The sequence below is a fragment of the Gossypium hirsutum genome, chromosome A02 (assembly GCF_007990345.1).
Source record: "Gossypium hirsutum isolate 1008001.06 chromosome A02, Gossypium_hirsutum_v2.1, whole genome shotgun sequence".
In the NCBI taxonomy this organism is placed as follows: Eukaryota; Viridiplantae; Streptophyta; class Magnoliopsida; order Malvales; family Malvaceae; genus Gossypium; species Gossypium hirsutum.
The window spans coordinates 55,348,200-55,371,126 of NC_053425.1; the positions used below are offsets into that span (position 1 = coordinate 55,348,200).

A 22,927-nucleotide genomic window follows, 5' to 3' on the forward strand; every position below is an offset into this window, starting at 1 on the left:
TAAACTTTGTTAGCATCTCCTTAAGGTTCGACTTCTTTTCCTATTGGTAAGGTGGTTGTTCAAGACCTAGAGGATGTTGTGGCCTTTGATTCCCTTGACCACCCCATGAGAAGATGGAATGGTTCCTCCAACTTGCATTATATGTGTTACTATATGGGTTATTTTGAGATCTAGAATTGTTACCCATATATTGAACTTGTTCCTCCTCAGTGCTAGGGTTGAAGGGTTGATATTCTATGTATGCTTCTCCTCCATTTGAATTGCACCTCATCACTGGATGTACCTGAGTAGAACCACACAAACCATCAATCTTTTTATTTAAGAGTTTTACTTGGTTAGATAGCATAGTAACCGCATTGGGGTTGAAAACACCGGCTGCTTTTGTCAGCTTTGTTCTCATGACTTGCCACTGATAGTTATTTAGTGACATCTCTTCAATAAATTCGTAAGCCACTTCAAGTGTTTTGTTATTGATAGTCCCATCAGCAGCTGTGTTGATAAGTTGCCTTGTTGAGGGGTTCACGCCATTGTAAAACGTTTGAACTTGCAACCATAAAGGTAATCCATGGTGAGGGTACCTTCTCAATAGGTCCTTGTATCTCTCCCATGCATCATAGAGTGTCTCTAGATCCATCTGCACAAAAGAAGAGATATCATTCCTCAACTTAGCCGTTTTAGTTGGCGGAGAATATTTAAGTAAAAAATTTTTGGTCATTTGTTCCCAAGTAGTGATTGACCCTTGTGGTAATGAGTTCAACCACTGTTTAGCTTTGTTCCTTAACAAAAATGGAAACAACCGAAGGCGAATGGCATCATTAGAAACGTTATTGATCTTAAAAGTGTCGTAAAACTCTAAGAAATTTGTCAAATGAGTGTTTGGGTCCTCATCCTGAAAACTATCAAACTGAACAAACTGTTGGATCATTTTAATTGTGTTAGGTTTAAGTTCAAAATTATTTGCAACAACAGCAGACCAGCCTATACTTGACTCAGTTCCTATTAAAGTAGGTTTAGCATAATCATACATAGTGCGTGGAGCAGGATTTTGATTTACTGGATCAGCAGCAATCCCAGGAGGTAGCGGATTTTCCTAATTTTCAGTCATCTCCTTGATTGTGTTGTGAATGTCATCCTTTTGCTCTTCCTCTGTGTATCTTAGGCTTTGCCTTATTTCTCTTCGGTTTTTGCAAGCTGTGCGATCGATCTTACTATCAAAAAGTAATGGTCCCGACAGGTTTCTTCTAGTCATGCACTATAAAAACCTACCAGAAGCGAATAAACGAAAAATTAAAAAAAAAAGAAAATAAAAATTTAAATTGCAACAAAAGTAGAATGGCTAAAGTAATAAAAATCGAGTGTTCCTAATATCTTAGTTCTCCGGCAACAGTGCCAAAAACTTGATCGTGTAATGTGATACGTGCAATAAGTTTTATAATTTATGAATATCCATTCTTGAAAACTAACTATTATCACGACAAAGGCAAGCGCACCTTATCGAACAGTAGTATAGCTTATGGCAAGATCGGAATGTCGAACCCAAAGTAACTAAAAGTACTAGTATTAACTTTCTTTTTATTATCTAGCCTAAAAATAAAGGGGTTTGTTTTATCTAAACTAATTATTAAACTAAGAATGCACTAAAATTAAATTGGGAAAAACTGAATGATTTGGAAAATACTTAAGGGAAAAATCCATCTAGACTTTACTTGTTATTGACTCTGAATCAGATGATTTATTCACTTGACTTGATCTGTAGAAATCCCTAATTTATATTATTATCTCTCTCGAGACTAACAACGTCTAACCCTAGGTTGATTAATTGAAATCTCTTTCTAATTAACTCCCTAGTGTTGCATGAACTCGATCTATGGATTCCCTTTTTAGGTTTCACCCTAATCTGGCAAAACCTTGTCACCCTATCTCTAGGCGTGCAATCAACTCCGCTTAATTATTTAAGATCCCTATCTCTAGGTGTGCAATCAACTTCGCTTAATTATTTAAGATCTACTCTTAGATAGGGACTTTTATTCCTCTAATAAGCACATCAATACTTGAATCAATATCCTTAAATATTAAAGCAAGAATTAACAACTCATAATTAAGAACAAGTCAAATATTTATCATACAATTTAGATAATAATAACAAGATCCGTCTTAGGTTTCATTCCCCTTAGGTATTTAGGGGGTTTAGTTCATATTTATGAAAGAAAACATCTCAAAAGAATAATGATAACAAAACATAAAGAAAACCCAAGAACTCTTGAAGGGAATTGAAGGGAGATCTTCAGTCTTGAAGGTGAATCCAGCTTCTGAGATGGATCAATCGGCTTTCTTCAAGTAATTCCCTGCCTCCTACTTCGTGTGTCTATTTTTGGTATCTCCTGGGGTGTTTATATAGGCTTTAGAATGCTTCTAAACCCTCAAGAGTGGCCTTTTTCGAATAAGACTAGACTTGAGCTCGACAGGGACACGCTCGTGTGACACGCCCGTGTGTGATTACTTCGAACTGTGTTCGAGTCTGTTAAATAGACATGGGCATGTGGTCTGCCCGTGTACGGAAGTCCAGGCCGTGTTGATTTCACATGTTGGTCCACTTTCTCCTTTTTCGGCCTGTTCACTTTTTTTACTCTCGTATGCTCACCTAAGTATAAAACATGAAATTAAAGGATGAGAAGCATGGAATTCACCAAATCTAAAGATAATTCATCCAAAAATATGCTAAGCATGAAGTAAAAATATGTATAAATTATGGTTTATGAGCACAACTCAGAGAGTTACATGGGGTTGAACACAGCCCGCAACACGGGCGTGTCCCAGGGTCACACGAGCGTGTCCCTTGGACCACACGGGCGTTTGAGCCCTGTAACTTAGAAAATTTTTGAAATGTTGCAAAAAATTCTTAAAGTTTCCGAATAAGTCCCGACTTGATTCTAATGCTTATATTAGGGCTCGAGGGTCCATTTAAGGGAAGTTTTGAATAATCTCGAAAAATGAATAGTGATAGACATGATTTATCTGTAAATATTTTGAAAGTTCCAGTAATGCTCCGTAACTCTGTTCTGGTGACGAATACGGATTAGGGGTGTTACAGATATTTTTATACGGTATTACTATTATGTTGTAGGAAATAAAAATAATAATAAAATAATATTTTTTACTTCAGATTTGTGGTCCCAAAACCATTGTTTTGATTTCACTGAAAATAGGCTGTTACATTACAACGCCGCTGACAACCTAATTGTAGTGTTGGTTATATAGGTATGTGAAGGTTTGGCTCAAAAATTTTATTGTTTGATTAGTTAATTAATGGAAATGGATTCAATCATAAAAGTCGTAAAATCTAAAGACTATTGAATTTTATTGAATAAATGGCTTAATTATTAAATGTGGGAGAACCTCGAAGGTATTTGGACCATAATAAGTTAAGATGAATGATTAAGTGGTTGTGTTTAGTGAAATTGATGTTTTACTACGGGTAAAATTTTAAATAAATAATTAAAGCTTAAACAAAAGAAAGAAAAATTTATCATCATCTTCCTTAGTGCTTCCTACAAGTGAAATTTAAAGGAAGAACACCCTAGCTTATTTCAACATTCAACAAAGCTGAAAATTGTGCATGTAAGTGATTTTCTCATCCATTTCTCGTAAATATTTTGTTTTTGAGGTTGTTGTAGCTTAATCTAGCTAACCCAAGGACTATTTTATAAAATAGTTAACGGTTTTGAAACTTGCCATTGATGAATTCAAGGTGTTCTTGAGATTAAATGATGAATTTGTGAAATTTATTTTTAAGTATGGCAATTTTGTAAAGGATTTTTTTTATAGTTTTGTATTTAGGGACTAATTTGAAATTATGTAAAAATTTAAAATTTAAAATTGTAATTTTTCTAATGTTTAAGGGTTGTATAGAAATGTTTTTAAATTTTGTCTTGAGTATTAGGGGTTAAATAAGAAATTTTAAATAGTTTTAGTTTTAAGGATTAGATTGAATAAAATGTAAAAGTTTAGGGTAAAAGTATAAAATGTTATAAAACAGAAAAAATGTAAATTTAGATGTATTATGATATTGAATTGGTTAATTGAATAAATTTATTATATTTAGATCAAGAAATGGATAAGTCAGTTGATAAATTTTTTAGATGTATTATGATGTTGCTATAGTTCATCTGGCCATGAAATTATGGGACTAAGGTTTAAGCTATTTGATAAATCTAGATTATATTTATTGTTATGTTATATCAAGAATGAACATATTAGTATGTGACATTATAGAATTGAATGGGATGAAAAATATAGAGATATTTATATATATGAATTGAATTGGTTTGAACTGTTGTGGGATATCAATTATATAATGAAATGTTTCAGCACTAATGTTATGTGATTTTGTAAATGGTTGTCAAGGTTAAATAATTTAAGTTCTTTTGTATTCAAATATTTTGAGGTAAGTTGAGTTAAATGTTAGCTATGGACTTACTATGCTTCTTAAGCTTACTCGTTTTGTTCTTATTTTTTGTAGTTAACATATTGTGAAATTGGTCGAACGGATTAACTTCAGAGCTCACACTATCTAGCCTTGTTCAATAGTTTTTGATTTGGTTATTTTGGTTTATGGCATGTATATAGGGTTTTTAATTTGTCAAACTTAAAGTTGTAGTTGAATTTGTAATTAAATGAATATTGGTATATGATGTTAAGTTTATGTTTCTTGTTGATCTTGTGATGGATGTAGAGTAAATAGTTGAATTATCATGTTGGTCTTGCTTGGTATGAATATGTTGTGCCATTCGAATGGTAGGCATATTTTAGTTTTGGTATCTTACTAGATTAGACATGGAAATAGTCAATTTAGCATTGGTATCTTACAATTTTAGAATTGAATATATTTTTCTTTTAAGTAGCATAATCGAATGATTTTAGTAATTGATATTTAAAACCTTTTTTTATGATAGATTAAGATTCATATGATGACTGCATTTTTATTTAAATTGCTTCTTGTTTATACATACAAATTGTGGTGCCAATGAGGGCATATTAGTGAGGCACTTAAGTTGAATGTTTTCGTATGTTTTAAGCTTGTTTGGATGTGTTTTGAAGGCATGTTAATGGTTGATTTTGTTTTGGCTTGGCACCTAAAGAATTGGTATTGTTTTTCCTTGTTTTAGGGGTCATTTTAAGTGCACATGACCTGGGACACGAACTATCACACGGTCATGTGCAACACACGGGCACACCACATAGCCGTGTAAACTATTTAATTATTGTGCAAATTTTTCCCACATAGACTCAGGTTGTTACACAGCCTGGAGACACAACTATGTGACCTTATTTTGCGTCACACATGGTCTATCGACATGGCTGTGTGACCTTATTTCTGAATTGTACACAGTTTGGCCACACGGCCATGTGTAACAGCTCGTTTTAGGGTTATATCAGAATAGTGGTTTTGAGACCATAAATTCAAAATAGAAATATTTATTTTATTATTTCTTTAAGGTTTACAGCATGATAGAATAATTGTGTGAAATTTTCGTTAAGAAATTTTATTGATTGAGTGCTTAATTTGACTAGAAGGGCTAAATTGCAATAGGTACAAATTTTGAGTTCTATAAGTTAAAGGTAGTAAATTGTTATGAATTTTTAATTAGATGTCATTAAATGGAAATTACACCATTATAATTTAGGGTGGACAAAAATGGGCATAGAGTAAGTGAATTTATGAAGTTTAAATGAATGGTAATTTGGTAATTTGGTAAAAAAAGGCAAATTAACTAAATAAAAGATGTCCATATTCTTCAATTTAGTCCCCTTAGTCGAAATTTTTGAGGAGAAAACATAGCTAAGGTTTGGCCAACTTTTAAGCTCGATTGTAAGTCCGTTCTTGTCCCGTCTTTAATGATTTCTACATTTTTGAGATCGTGGTAACTCGATCTAACAATTTCAATGACTAATTTGAAAGAAAGTTAAAGTCTAAAATTTTACCCATGTTGGATGTGCTTGTATTTTGATGTTTGATGATAGAAAATGCATGTTTGTTGTTGAATAAACATTTGTAAAGTGATTTTTGTAAAAGGTTATAAAATGTGTAGAAAAGTGTGAATAAATGAATAATGTGGGTTGTTATGTGTACAAGAAATATTTGGCTAGGCTTAGGTTGTGATGAAATTGAATGAAATTCATTTTATGAGCCTAGGGATTAAATCGTAAAATGTTAAAATGTTAGGGAAAAATGTAATTTTTGCCATAATGTGTTTTTGGACTATATTGAATAATGTGATGATTAAATAAGTTAAATTGGACATTATAGATCAAGATTGGGGGAAAAAATAATTGACGGATAGATCCGTTTTGCCGTTTTTGCATTCGAGGTAAGTTCATATGTAAATAAGCTTTGTTAAAATTGTATTTTAAATTCATTAATTTTGTATGAATTGTGTAAACGATTGTACGGACACATTCGACGACGTTTTAGCAAGCGAGAAACCCCAATCGAAACTTGGGAATAGATTAGGATACAAGTGACATGTCACTAGGGTATTATGTTATGTGATCTAGGTGCTGGTCTTGTACGTTCTACCAGTGGCTGAGTATACCGACATATGTTGTGGTTACTTGACAACTTGTGTGAGCAGCACCGTATAGCTACGTCTTGACTGACAACTTGTGTGAGCAGGCTCGTTGATGGCTCGAGAACGAGCATATATGTGTTATGAGATAGAGGTAGCAATGGCTACATATGTAACACCTTGTGTGCAAGGTTTCCCGAGTATCTGATATTATTATTCTGAGTGGTTCGTTGGGTATGCCAACGATGAGAACAAGTATGAAATTATTACGAGATGGTACAGATGTGTACATAAAGCTTATGATTATTAAATTCGTGAAATGATGATTTCAAGGTGAGTTTGTGATGGAATGAATTATGGTCATGAGATTATGGTAAACTACATTATCTTATATTATATTACTTGAACGTTAAATATATGGTAAGAATTGTTTACTTCTTTCATACGAGCTTACTAAGCTATATAACTTACTCCATTTTATTTTTCCATGTTTTATAGTGTTACCAAGCTAGCTCGGCTTGGAGATTGTCAGAGATCGCATCACACTATCAAACTGTCATTTTGGGTATCAATGATTTTAAACATTTTGGGTATGTGGTGTAACACTCCTCACCCATATCCAACACCGGGACAGGACTCGAGGCATTACTAGACTTAAACAATCATAAACATACAAAACCGGGTCACCAAATTGCACCCAAAAATTAAAACTTCTAGAACATATGCATATCATCCCTTATACAGGCCATTGAGGCCTATAATCTACATTGGTACGGTTTAGGACAAAACCGAAAACATTCGGTAAAATTTGGGCAACTTAAAAATTTCTAGCTTAGGAGTGTCACACTCCCGTGTAGATAGGCTGTGTGGACTCACAAGCCAGTGTGGCTTGGGGCACGCCCATGCCCTTAGTCCATGGGCAACACTGACTTTTAAACACGGCCATGGCACACACCCGTGTGGACTGCCCGTGTTCAATACTAACTTGGGACATGGCTATGGGACACGCCAGTGTGGCTTACCCGTGTCCTATACTAACTTATAAATTAAACATCCATGTTCAGGGCACTAACAACTTATTACCATATCACACATTTATTCCATGGCCATGACCACCTCGAATAGTCCTAAGGCATTCACCATATACATATGTCATATACTTCTTATACATAGTGAACAAGCATAATCACATACCCACATCACAAGACATTTACACATATCATGGATGAATAGGCTTACAAGCCAAAATCATTATAAGCCACATCTCATGGCTACATACAACAAATCATTATAAGCCAATACATTTGGCTAATCACAACAACATCGATCATAGAAAAACTAAGTCCCTATACATGCCACTCACTTGAACATGTTTAACATATACATGTCAATACTCCAACGGTAAAGGCTCGATAGTGTGATGCTGCCTCCGACGATCTCCAACCCCGAGTTGACCTGTCAAAACTAGAAAAAAATAAAAAGAGGGAGTAAGCTTTACGCTTAGTAAGTCCATATGAAAATAATAAGCATTATAATAACATCTTTCATTAGGTAAAATAGCTATAATTATGCTTTTATTCATATTCTGGTCAAGCTGTCTACTCGAGTCATAGTCGATAAATTATTTATAACTCAATCTAAGGAACTCTAAATTAATATCTATTAATTTTTCCAGAGACTCGACTCATATCTCTTCTTATCTTAAAATTTTCATAATTTTTGGCTTAGCCAATAAGTACAGTTTATTATTTAAAATCTCCCCTATTTCACTTTTTGACAGCTTCGATCTTTCTTCACTAAAATTTATTTATCTCCTAGCACGAGACTTAGATAATGTTTCTGTCTCTTTCTCCTGAAATTAGACTCATTAATTATTTCAGTAATATGAATTTTAACTCATACTTATTTTTTACAATTTCTAGCAATTTTCCAAAGTTGAGACAAGGGAGTCTGGAATCACTCCGACTCTATCTCACAATAATTCAAATATCTTATGATACGGAATTCTTTTTCTTACACCGTTTCCTTTATATGAAACTAGACTCATTAAGCTTTAATTTCATATTTTATTCAGTTTTTAATTCATTTTCCAAAGTTTTTTTGTGGATTTTCTTACTTGGACCAATGCTACTGTACCAAATCTGTCTTAGTGCAACAAGATAATAACCATCACAAATTTGTCATAGATATTATTCTCATAAATATCATTCATTCATTTGACCATCGTCATAAGTCCATTTCATTTCACATGTGAAACACGTGCTCATGGGTTTCGAGTACTTACCTGTGCTATCATTTAGCACTGCACTCGTCCAAACATGACAACTCACATGCATCATAATATTATCATATAACATACATTATGTATCATGGCAAGAACCTTTTATTTCATTTCTCATATTAATCTCGTTGAAGTTCTCGGAATCTCAATGGATATCCCATTCACTGTCAATTCATACAAGTGATCATTTCATATGCGCACTCCTACGAACCTCACATCTTACGTCGGGATTACCAGTCCAGGCTAAATCCCCTGTAACATAAACTCATGGAGTGATGTTGAGATTACCAGTCCAGGCTAAATCGCTTGTAACGATAAGCACTCTCAATGAGCTCGGATCTGAATTACCAGTCCAGTCTAAATTTAGACCCCAATCGGATTACCCGTCCGGGCTAAATCCTTAATGCACACATATTCTTTGAGAGGCTCAATCACTTAAGGAACACTCATCTGGGTTAGATCCTTTCTATATTTGAGATCAACGGATTACCCGTCCGGTTTAAATCCTTTTCTGCAACACATGCAGGATCTCAAGTCATGTAAGCCATGGTTTATCCATCGAATTTCCCTTTTTATTCAACCGAGATTTTTTTTTCTCTTCCCATCAAGTATCTCATTAGGCATAGCCGCTCATGCAATGTACATCCTATTTAACACATTTCCATGTTTATTTAGACATTAGTCCATAAGATAAACACGGTATTGCATATAATTATAATTTGGCATTTTTTTACAATATATAATCTTCATATCAACTAAATAAATATCCATCACACAATGTTAACACATCAATTTAGGTTCAAGTATGAACAATAATAATATCATTGCATTATCATTGACATATGAACTTACCTCGATTTCGAGTATGACTATTTATTTCGAGTTTGTGCTTAACCTTGTTCAACCTCATTCTAAGCCTGGATCTTGTTTTCCTTGATCTATAATATCACATTTAGCCTACTAATTAGTCACATTATTCATTGGGGTCCAAAAATCATATTTTTACAAATTTTTATTTTCACCCCTAAACTTTTGCATATTTGCACTTTTCCCCAATGCTCGAAAATTAAACTTCATCCTATTTTCTTCTATTTTATGACATGCTGATCATTTTTCATAACTATGACAGCCCCCAATTTCCACTAAATCACCCATTTATGGCAAATTTTACAACTTTTACAAAACAGTCTTTTCGGATATTTTCATCTAAAATCGCTTAGTAAAAGTCATTTATTAAACTCCCAACATTCATTTTCTACCATTATACATAAAAATACAAGAATTTCATTCATGGGTAAATTTTTGAACACAAATCGTAGCTCAAAATAATGGTAGAAATAGCTAGAACATGTTACCGTGATTTCAAAAATGTAAAGAACATTAAAAACGGGGTCGGAATCACTTACTATTGAGCTTGGAAGCTTGACCAAACCCTAAACATGGCTGCCCTAGGTAAATTCGGCTGAAGCAAGAAGAAAGGGACACATTTGTGTTTAAAATTTATCTTTTAATGCATTTTACCCCTAAATGACCAAAATGCCCTTTTTGTCTTTCTTTGAAATTTTATCCATACAAGGCCATTTTTGTCCAAAAAGTTATAAAATGGTCTAATTACCATTTAAGGACCTCCCATTTAAAATTTCGTAACAATTTGATACCTCTAGCATGTAGAACTCAACTTTTGCACTTTTTACAATTTAGTCATTTTGACCAAATTGAGTGCCTAAACGTCGAAATTTTCGAACGAAATTTTCACAAAATCATTCCGTAAAATCGTAGACCATAAAAATATAATAAAAAATAAATTCATGAAATCGTAGACCATAAAAATATAATAAAAAATAAATTTTCTTACGTCAAATTTGTGGTCCCGAAACCAGTGCTCTGACTAGGCCCTAAGTCGGGATGTTACATGTGGCATGTATAAGGACTTGGTCATTTTGGGTATATGTGTCATTATGAATTTGGCCAAATTTGTTGGCTTATATTTGTTTAAGGTAATTTGGTATTTAGCCATGTAATTGGCTTATTTTGCCTAAAATTGTTGTAAGCCTATTTATATAAGTATATGTGCCAATAACTTTTGTTTATGTTTTTTGTAATGGTTCGTTATATGTTTATCTACGACTATATAGCTTTGTTGTTAAATGATTAAGTTTGATTCATTGGTATGCTAGAAGATCTATATGATACAATGCATATTAATGGTAGTCATATTGAAGCTTGAAGAATGTGAGTTTGGTATGATTTGGTTTGGTAAAATATGATGTTGTAATTATGTTAGGTATTGAAATGACATGTTTTAGCCTTGATTGTGGATGTTTTGGTTGTCTAAGTATGCTATGAATTGTGCCATTTGTTGTTGTGTATGTGTGTGCAATGAGGGTGGCAATTTGGCTTGGTAGATAGCTTTTATTTTTGTCCACACGATTAGACAAACGGGTGTGTGTCTAGAGCATGTGTGACACATGGCTTGCCCCATGGGCATGTGTTTTGGCCATTTGTCCCCTACACCTTAATTTTGAGAAACAGAATGCTCAGAATTAAGCACATGGGCAGAGACACGGGCGTGTGTCTCAGCCGTGTGAGGGACACGGCCCCGGACATGGGTGTGTGTCCTGGCCGTGTGAAGTCTGCACCTATTTTATGAAAATTAATTAATCACATGGCCTAGTACATGAGCATGTGGCTTAGCCGTGTGACTTTAATTTGTTCATGCCTTGAAAAACAAAGAGTTACATGAGTTAGGGACACGGGCGCGTGTGTCCCAAACCACACGTACGCGTGATCCCTGTACATGGCAAAAATCTTCTAAGATTTGTAAAAAATTTCCTAAGTTCATAGTTTATTCCCGAACCACTTCCAAAGCATGATTTGGGCCTCGTAGACTCATATTAGGAACTTTATGACTGAAAGCAAATGGTTCTAAATTTGGTTGAAATTTATGACTCAAAATTGTATGATTGTTTGCGATGTATGTTCGGTAATGCCTCGTAGCCCTGTTCCAGCGTCGACTACAGGTGAGGAGTGTTACACCATGTCTCTGAGCCACATGGTTGTGTGACACCTATTTTTAAGTTTTTCTATATTTTTCTATTTTGTTTCAAATAAGTCCCTAATTATTCCTGAATTGGCTTTTAGGTTCTATAAGCTCGATATAAAGCCCGTAATTGTATATTTGTTATGAATAATAATTGGTTTTGAATATGTGGTATTTAATTTAATAATTGAATGGTTTTATGTTATTATTTGATTTGATATGTGTTGAAATACTCCGTAACCTTAATTTGACGACAGACATGGGTTAGGGGTATTACATTTAGTATTATCATAGCTTCAGTTTAATCAATTTTAGGACTAATGTAGCACGTATTGAGTTTAGAATATAAATGACAGATATACCGTGATAGTGTAATGTTTTTGATCCGTTCTGGTTCTGTTTTTCTTATAGATACAAAATGTCAGCCAAATCAAATCGTGTTACAATGAATGAAGTTGAAACTAAGTTCAAGCTTCTAACCAAGAAACAAGCCAAAGTATGTTAGTTTTGCAATCGTTTGATAGTGAAATGAAAAATTTTTTCTACAGAATGATGAATAAATGGTTTAGCGATTTTATGAGAGCCAACTCTACGGTTCCGCAACCTCCACCCACAACTATGTCTCCTCCGGTCAACACCTTCATGTCCTTAAAACCCTATAACTACAATAGTTTATTGCCCTCCTGTTGATATAATTCATAAATGCGGGGTTAAAGAATTTAGAGGTAAAGTTGACGACGACCCTTCCAAAACTGAATACTAGCTTGAAAATACATAGAGAGTTTTTTGCAGAGTTAGTGTGTTCACTTGAATATAGTCTAAAATGTGTGATTCTGTTACTGAAAGATGAATCATACTTATGGTGGTGTACATTGATAGCTATGGTTCTGAATGATCAAATTAATTGAGATTTCTTTTAAACAGAATTCAGGAAGAAATATGTTAGTCGCTTATATTTAGAGAAGAAAAAAAGAGAGTTTCTTAAGTAGAAAAAAGAAAATCGGTCAGTAGCAGAGTACGAACTGGAATATGTTCGTTTAAGTAAATATGCTCGAAATATTGTTTAAACTGAAAAGAAAATGTGTATTCGATTTGAAGATGGATTGAACGATGAAATCTAAATGTTAGTTAGAGCTTTGAAATTATGGGATTTTGTGGAATTGTTTGAGCGTGCATAGAAAATTGAAGTTGTAAAGATATAAGGTAATTAGATACGAGATCTCGATATTTCAGTAAGCAAGGACCAACTAGACCGATTTTGACTTTTCTAGCAAAGAAATTTAAAAATGATGTTAGTCGATTCATCTCTCCTTCAAGATTCACTGGTAGAGATAGACCAAGACTGAGCAATCTAAGTTCTAAAGAATGTTTCTAAGTTACGTAGCTTTTTGGGCTTAGCTGGGTATTATCTATGATTTGTTAAAAACTTTTTGATCATGGCATTTCTAATGACGAAGTTGTTGCAGAAATATGTTAGCTTCGTTTGATCCAATAAGTTTTAGAAAAACTTCAAACAATTGAAGAACATGTTAATTGAAGCTCCAGTTCTAACTCAGCCTAAAACAAGGAAAGAGTTTATTGTTTTTAGTTATATGTCACTTTATTGTCTGGATTGCGTTCTGATGTAGAATAGGAAAGTAATTGCCTAGGTTCTGCGATAGTTAAAGCCTCATAAGAGAAACTACCCGACGCATAGTTTAGAGTTGGTCGCGGTTGTTCTTGCTTTGAAAATATGGTGACACTATTTATATGGTGAGAAATATCATGTTTCACTTACCACAAAAGCCTGAAATATTTGATGACTCAGAAAGATTTGAACTTGTGATAGTGTAGATGGCTTGAATTACTAAAAGATGATAACTTAGTGTTTGGTTACCAGCGTGGGAAAGCTAATGTGGTAGTCAATGCTTTGAGTCGTAAATCTATGTTTTCTTTGAGAGCTATGAATACTAGCTTGATTATAGAAAGTGATGGTTCTATTCTAGCCGAGTTGAAAGTGAAGCCGGTGTTCTTATCGAAACTTCAAGAACTTCAGAAAAATGACCCAAAATTGTTGGCGAAGTGGGATCTAGTGAAAAGTGGTCAAACGACTGATTTCTATAATGGAACCAATGATTGTCTGTACTTCCAAGATCGATTGTGTGTGTTGACTGATTCAGGGCTGAAACAAGAATTGTTAAATGAAGCTCACAATAGCGTTTATTCGATTCATCCTAGAAGCAATAACATGTATAACAATATGAAACAACGTTACTGGTGACCAGGAATGAAACGTGAAACATCAGAGTTTGTATCCAGATGCTTGATATGCTAGTAAGTGGAAGTCAAACATCAAGTTCCATCAAGTTTGTTACAACCTGTGACGATTGCTGAGTGGAAATGGGAGCATGTCACCATGGATTTTGTTTCAAGGAGACTCAATCTAGTTTATAGTGGATAGATTGACAAAATCCTCTCATTTTATACCTGTTAGAACTGGTTATTCATTTGAGAAATTAGCTAAATTGTATGATTCAGAAATTGTTAGACTACACGATGTACCACTATCGATTATCTTTGATCATGATTTGAGGTTTACCTCTAGATTTTGGGGTAAGTTGCATAAGGCTTTGGGATCCAAATTGAATTTTAGCACCACTTTTCATTCGCAAACAGATGGTCATTATGAACGAGTGATTCAAAATTTGGAAGATATGTTACGGTATTGTGTTATTAAGTGTGAAGGTAGTTCAGAAAATTATTTGTTGCTTATAATAACAACTATTAGTCAAGTATAAAAATGGCATCATACGAGGCTTTATGCAGGCATAAATGTAGAAGTCTGTTATATTGGTCTAAATTAAGTGAAAGAAAGTTAGCTGGGGTTGATCGTGTTCGAGAAACTGGAGATAAAGTTAGAATTGTTGTAATAATCTAAAAGTTGCATTCGATCATTAGAAATCTTATGTTGATCTAAAACGTAAAGGTATTGTTTGGCATTTCCTTTAGAACTTGATAGAATTCACAATGTTTTCCATATTTAATGCTTCGTCGCTATCATTCTGATCCTTCACATGCGTTATCTCTGGATGAAATTGTGCTACAGTCTCATCTGATCTATGATGAAGAACCAATTACAATTTTGGCTCAAGAAGTATAAGAATTATGGAATAAATGTGTACAGTTGGTTAAAATATTATGGCATTGGCACGAAGCTGGGGAAGCTACATGGGAAACGGAATAGTCTATGAGATCACAATTCCCAATCCTATTTTTCAAGTAAGAAATTTCGAGGACGAAATTTTTAAGGATGGGAGAGTTGTAACATCTCACTTTTAGTGGTACCAGAAATGGTAGTTTTGGAACACCGATTTTGATGATCAAGTCAGTAAGTACTATAAATTTATAATATTTACGAGTTTAATATAGAGTTAAATTAAATTTCGGTCCAATAATTTTAGCAATTGAATAGTTAATTAAAGAAAAATGACTAAATCATAAAAGATATAAAATTTAATCACTATTAAATTTTATTGATTGAATGAATTGTTTAGTAAATGTGGGAGGTTTTAAAAGGAAAATATATTGTTTTTGTTAAGTTGGACGGTTAGTAAATTTATTTTATGCATTTTATACATTAATTTAAAGTTAAAACAAATATAATAAAGTAAAACGTAAAAAAAACAATTAAGTTACCATCTTTTTTATTTGTTTCCATCGAAAACTAAAACTTAAAAACACCATTGAAGAGTTTTGAAGTTCGGCCAAACAATTTTCACATTTCTCGTAAATTTTATGTTTTTGAGATCGTTGTAACTTAATCTAGCTAACCCGGGGACTATTTCATAAAAAAATTGTCAATTATGAAACTTACCATTGATGAATCTTAGTAGTTCATGAGGTTATTTGATGAATTGATGAACTTGGTTGCTAAATGGGACTATTTTGTAAAGAAATTTTAGTTAGTTTTGAGCTTAGGGACTAATATGAAAATATGTCAAGTTTAGCATGAAAATTCTATAAATTTTCATTATTAAAAGGCTGATTTTGGATGAGGTTATAATCAGTTTTGTATATTGGGGTTTAAATATGAAAATTACAATAGTTTTAGTTTTAAGGATTAAATTAAACAAAGTGTAAAAGTTAAGGGAAATTCTGTAAAATGAAAATAAAAGGTTCTATGAATAAAAATGAGCATATTAATGCATTTGGAATTGATAAATTGAATTTGACTATTGTATAAATCAAGAATTGAACCGTACAGTGGATAATTGAGAGAAAGGGAAAATTGCATATTAGTCTTTACGGGTCAACCGTTAGCCGAATTAATAAGTAAGTTCATAATATAGATATATGTATATATACTTATGTTTGGTACTGTCATGATTTTGCTAATTGAATTGTGGTTGAAATGTTAATATTGGCTTGAGATTGTTATTTGTTCCAATTAGGTGAAAGGAGAATAAGACTTATTCGTAAAGTAATGAATATATACAAAACATGAGTTATATGTGTTTTTAAAAAGAACCTAATTGATTTTCGGCACATGTATGGACATTCTGAAAGTGCCTCAAAATTATAAATGTTACGAAATATGTTAAATGTCCATTTGAATGTAGTAAACGATTAGGATACGATTGACATACTAATAGGGTTAGAATTCGTGCTTGTACAGTATTGCACTTCGATGCCTCTATTTGCACTATGGTGCCTTTGACTAGCGTTACGATGCTCTCTGGTGTGGTTTAGTTACCAGAGTATCCGAGTTATGTTACTATAGTTCATCGGGCTAGATAGAAATGAGGTTAAATATAAAAAAGATAAATGGAACTAAATTAATATATAAGTGATTTTCTGATTGTGTAAACATGATATATCTTGACAGAATGTAAATAAGAATAGATAAATCACATGGTACTAATTGAATTTACAATGAGTATGATTAATATGATGATTTGATCTTATACAAATCTCACCTATTTTGTGAATTAAATGTCAGGTTACTTTAAGTTAAGTTGTTCAATTCAATTACTTGATTAAGGTAAGTTGATTTAGTTTAGCTATGGACTTACTAAGTTATATAAGCTTACTTTGTTTATTTTTCTATTTTCTGTAGTTAACGTTTTGCAGAACCAGTCAGACGAATCAACTTCAAAGCTCACACTACCAAACTTCTGTCTCGATAGATTTTACCTCGTTATTTCGGTTTTGTAGCATGTATATATGACATTTTGAGTTGATGAAGTTGATATTCTAGTTGGAATTGTAATGTGTCTAAAATTGGAATGTAATGTTTGGTTTATGCTTTAGTTGATGATATGAATTGCTGAATTAGATTGGATGTAATGGTGCCTTATGGAATATTGGCTAGAACTAGGAACTTGTGTTATATATTCAAATGTTAGATGTGTTTTGAGTTGTTTAAATGTATGAACTTGGTAATGTTTAGTGCATAAGTTATATGGATGATATAGAGTCTAATGGGAGATTGTTTGATTGGTTGAATGGATGCATTTTTTATTGATTCTTTGAGGTGCCATTGAGGGCATATTGGTATAGTTGAATGTGATAAACTTTAGTATATTAGTTTTGAGTATGCTTTAATGACAATTAGTTGAATACATTAAATCTTGATTATTAGTATGTATGTTTATGAATGATGATTTCAGGTCCTTATTTGTTTCTAAAGAGTATCATTTGAGTTTTAGATGGTTTGGGCATGAATTAGATATTTTAAAGATGGAATTTTACCATTTCTGAACTTAAGTATCGATATTTTTATATTGGTATTGATACTTGATCATATGAACTGTTTTTAAAAGAATCAGAATTCTAAATTGGTTACGATTTTTATGAGAGTATCGATACTTTTCTTAAAATATCAACACCATGTAATAAATATTGATACCCTTATTTTGCCTAATAAACAAAATTGAATTTTGGTATCGTTCTGTAGACATGGTATCGATACCATCAATTAAATATTGATACAAAATTTTAAACTTTGAAACTTTGAAAATTTTACAAATCAATCTTACATATTACTTGAATTTGACCATTAAGTCCTTGTATACTTCAATATATTTTGTTACAATGTGTTTGAATTTTATTGTATAAAATTTTTTATATGATTGTGATTATTGCATGTAGCATCCTTTTATTCGGGTTTGGTGACTAGACCGGGTAAAGGATGTTACATGTCTTCCAAAAAGAACAGAAATTTTTCGGGAAAAAGTTTATTTCTATAAATATCACAAACAAACTCGATTTTCAAAATTTTAATTTTCACTGTGACTTAAAGCCGTTTTTTAAACTGGATTTTTCCAACACCAACTTCCTTGATCAAAGGGATTTGATAAATTTGATCTTATTCGATTCGATCCAATCTAATTTTCTAAATAAGTTTCTGGTAGTAATTTTATTTTCATTGATTGGGTTAATATAATCCACAATCTCAACTAAGCCCCAAAATATGGTTCAATAAATTGCCAATATTCCAAATATAGCAAATTGTTGTATTGTCACTATGGGTAAAAAAGTAAACACTTCCTCAAAAACACATAGAAACAACTTCAATATCTAATCGTCTGCGAGGGTGATTTAGACCCCTAACATTCCATGAACGAATCATTTGCCCCTATCTGAGGATTGGATAACTCACTTAGGCCTCGACACATCTCCGATTACTCCAATATCTTCATTTTATCCTGATATCCTGATCTTCTCTTGGATGGACCACCATCAGTAGTTACCACCGCTGCCTTGTTCTTCTCCTATTACTCCAATATCTTCATTATATCCTGATCTGCTCTTGGATGGACCACCATCAGTAGTTATTACTGCTGCCTTTTTCTTCTCAGGTTTAGGTACCACCATAGTTTTGTTCTCAGAAATCACTTGTGGTTTACCTTCCATTATGGTAAGCTACTGATTTTCTTTTTCTAGGTTTCATGTGGTTCAGAAGTTTCTTCGACTGTTTCACAAATATATGTTTGAATTATATTTATAAAAGGTAAAAGAAAATAAGTACTCTTGTTTGTAATATTTAAAAAAAAAAGCTTAAATGAAAAATTAGCCCTGAATTATAATTTTTCTTTATTTAAATATTAATTTTTTTTTCAAAAGTTTTAATCCAACCGTCTACTTTGGTTAAAAGAATTTCTATCAGCCAATTAAATTAGGATGGGTGGAAAAAATTAACAAAAATTAATTTTCTTTTTCTTCCATCTCCCCTCTCTTCCCTCGTTTTCCCTTTCATCCTCTTCTTCCTTCTCTCATTTAATCACCAGCTTCAATACAAACCAACCACACCATCATTATATATTTTGTCCATCGACAGAAATATACAAATTCAAGAACACTCTCAGAAAAGAAAAGAAGAGAACACCCCTCAACGTGAATGCTGGTAAATTAAAAAAAAAAACGTATTCAAGCACTTTTGTAGGTTAAAGACAGCTATGTTCAAGAATGCTTATGTTGGTTCTATTTCTTCACATTCCTTGAAACAGATTCGTCCATGGAAGTCTTCTTTGTAGTCGCTTTCAATGCTTTTTGTATTGGATTAATACAGAACTGCAGTTGTTGTTCATGCTCATCACTGCTACTAGTCGAGTCTTCCTCACTGGTAATAAACAAAACATTGTTTCTCGCCCACCAACTGTTGTAATATCAGCTTTTAGTGTCTTTAATGTGAAGCTTTCAGTGTCTTGATTAGCTCAGACAAAAGGTCGATTTTATCTTCACAGTAAAGTGAAATTTTGATCTCAAACTTACCATCTTCTTCCGATGTATCTACTATTAGCTCATCAACTTCAGTCGACACAGGACTCGTTTCTGCTATCATGGTGGTTTGTCCTTTCAGGCACTTAGCATGTAAGATTACTCGTCAAGTTGTGAAGCCTTGTCCGTCTATGTCACAAAGTGATCATAAGCAAGAAAACAACAATTGAAAGATAACCATTTTGTTATTTTAAATTACTTTGTTTCAAGATATATAAACTCATAAAAACGTAGTTACAACTAAAATGTTATTTAGTTAACGAGCATGGCATTAGGTTACTTTTGCTACTTAGGAAGCTTGCTCCCGCATTACAAGAAATAATCAAAATGAGAAAAAAACAATGTATAAAACTTGAAAGTAGCTAAAAGTGTCGGCTGTTGTTAATGGTGGGGGTTCATTTTTGTCTCTATTTATTTTCATTCCCTACTTAATTTGATTGATGATATGTAACAAAATTTCGTGGAATCGTATCAACTGCTCCTTGATTTTTCTTCTTTTTAGAAAAAGAAGAGATGGGGAGAGGAGAGAATAGGAAATAAAAGCAATTCCAATTAAATTTTTACCACACGTCACAATTTAATTCACCGATAGAATTTTTTTTAAAAAATATTAATAGATTAGAAGTTTAGGTGCTTAATAATAAAAAATTTACCCGAGTTTTTTTTCATTTAAGCCTTAAAAAATTTACACTCTCCATCTAAAAAAAAATTGTCATTTTTAAGTAACTTAATTCTATTATATGATAAGAAATGAGAGAGATTAACAAAGTTCTAATAAGGATGATGACCCTTCCCAAAAAAAAACCATAAAAGTGGCTAAGCTATCATTATCAATCATATCATAGTTAGCCACACAAAATTAAAGATTCGAAAAGTCATTATTTACTTTTTTAAAATAAAATAAATGAGACTTTCCAAAAAAAAAAAAGGATAAATGAAAAAAAACTAGTAATTTGTACTTGGACCAGATATTAAAGTTTCCATTATTTTAGTCATAATAAAATAATGGAGTTAGTTTTAATGAGTAGGAAAACAAGAAAATTATTTCAACAAACAAAAACTTTACTTCACCATTGTGTTGGATAGCACGTCATGCCTATTCTACTTTTTTTCTTCAGTATTCGTTTGTCTCTCATCTACGGCTGCTATAATTTTTATTTTTAAAAATATTGAGGATTATTTATTAATTACCATACTTTTCTGAAGCATTCCTTTTGTCTAGAATATAATTATATACATTTGATAGTAAGTTGATTTGATCATTACTAAAACCATTCTTCTCGATAATGTATGGTTTTAGGTTTTAGGTTTGATTATGAGTCTATAATCAATATTTAATTAATGTTATGATAACAACGCATGCGAAACAGGATCGCAAATTTATTCACCCTCAATACTATCACCATCGTGTTCGATTTGGGCAGTCAAACAATCCAAAGTATTGCTTACCTTTTGAAGTATAGTATTTTGTTGCCTCTCTCGAGCATCAACTTGCGAATCATGTTCTCGAACGTATTATTGATCTTGAAGAGATCTTGTTGCAACTTCGTCGTAAAACCAGTAAGGTTTTACATGGTAACCAGTGGATTTTGACTTGGATCACTCCTTTTATTACTACGAGTATCACGAGTCGTTGTGAAAGATTGAAAACTATATAACACTTAAAAAGAAAATATTAAGCAAACATCACCGTTATACACTTGGAAATAAAATCAAATTCTCAATGAGGTAAAAATTAATACTGCGAGTCTTTTAAAAGTGTTTAGTATCAATTAATTAGAATGCATTAGAACCAATCTAACAAAGCAAATCTAGTGGCACTAGGAGTCCAAAATCGGCTAGACACTAAGAAATTATGTTGCCTGAAGGAAGGTGTGTGCAACGTGCTTTAACATACTAACACAAGAAACAAGAAAGTGTTAGAATATGTAATAAAATAATAAAAAAGAAAAAACATATGACAACCTAAAGCTAATAGTCAATAAAAATCGTCGAAACCCAAATACCCGAAAAATGCGAAGCAATTTGACTAACTTCGTTCGAGGTGTTTCTGATTTCCAAAAATCGTGAAATTTAAACTAGAGCCTCTTCAAATATACTATATTTGACTTGGAAAGTTTTGGCACAAAATTCATCCCACATAATATTTTTTTTAATTTTTTCTTTCTTCTTCGTATTTCTCTATTTTTTCACTTTTTTTGATCATTTTATTTGTGGGAAATATTTTTATATTCCAAAAGAATGCCAAGAATCAATATGTAAAATTACTCTAATAGTGACAAATTAACACTGAGTGATTTAAATAAATTAAGAAAATTTATAAAATCTACCTCGTTCCTCTTTTTCTTGTCCTCTAATCATGTCGAGAACGGTACCTTCATTGTGCTCAGAATTGATATTACCAGATCAAGCACCAGTTCAGCTACTTCCTTAATCAACTCATGGAGCACAATTTCTTCTTCCTCCCCTATGGGTTTGTCGACATCTTCTAGAATTTCCTCCTCTTCATGGATTGTTTGGCTTGGCGGCTTCAATTCCATGCCCGATCGCGATGCAATCACTTTTACGTGCTCCTTTCCATCTCTCTGAGGATTGTTCTCTGTGTTACTAGGGAGGCTCTAGCCATTTTACTTTTGAAACATAGTCATTAATTGGCTCATTTGGTCCTAGAGGCTATCCATTCAAGATTTGAGTCGTCCACATGTAACTTGGACCTGTCGAATGTTCGTCTTCATAGTATGCATCTTCCCCTCTGATTGGTTGAATCTTTGACCACATGCAGCATGGTCATTCACCATAGACCATTGTTGCAATGGTGGAGGTTGATAAGGAGGGTTTTTTTGGGTTTAGGCTTGATTTGCACATCCTTGGTTACCTCCCCACTTGAGGTTCAGATGATCCCTCCAATCGAGATTATAAGTATTTGAATAAACATCTCAACCCCTATTATTTATGTAGCTTGCATCCTCTAGTTGGTTCTCATAATATGCCTTTACTCTTTTCGGCTTGACTGGAGTCTCCAAACGATTAAGCTTCTATAAAATTCACTGAAATCTATCATCGTCGTTTTCTTCGTTTACCGCTTTCACTGCTGGAGGCTTAGGTTTGTACATAAATCTCTTAGTGGGCCACATGTACGATTTCATAACCATGTCTTTTACGATTTTGAAGGCTCGTTCATACGTATGGAACATGAGAGATCCTTCAGATGCTCTCTCTAGGGTAGATTTGATATGTCTATCAACACCGTTATAAAATAATTGGATCTAGAGCCATACTTGT

The 22,927-nt window shown here is 32.9% G+C and overlaps 1 long non-coding RNA gene and 1 other non-coding gene across 2 annotated transcripts; both read left to right on the top strand.

Moving 5' to 3' along the window:
- Positions 1-560: 560 nt before the first annotated feature.
- On the top strand, positions 561-667 carry LOC121216969 (small nucleolar RNA R71). The gene has a single exon (XR_005913171.1). It is a non-coding gene; the product is annotated as a small nucleolar RNA R71 (small nucleolar RNA).
- Positions 668-18,998: 18,331 nt separating this feature from the next.
- Positions 18,999-19,705, top strand: LOC121212698 (uncharacterized). The gene is made up of 2 exons (XR_005908002.1): positions 18,999-19,271; positions 19,375-19,705. It is a non-coding gene; the product is annotated as an uncharacterized lncRNA (long non-coding RNA).
- Positions 19,706-22,927: the final 3,222 nt, after the last annotated feature.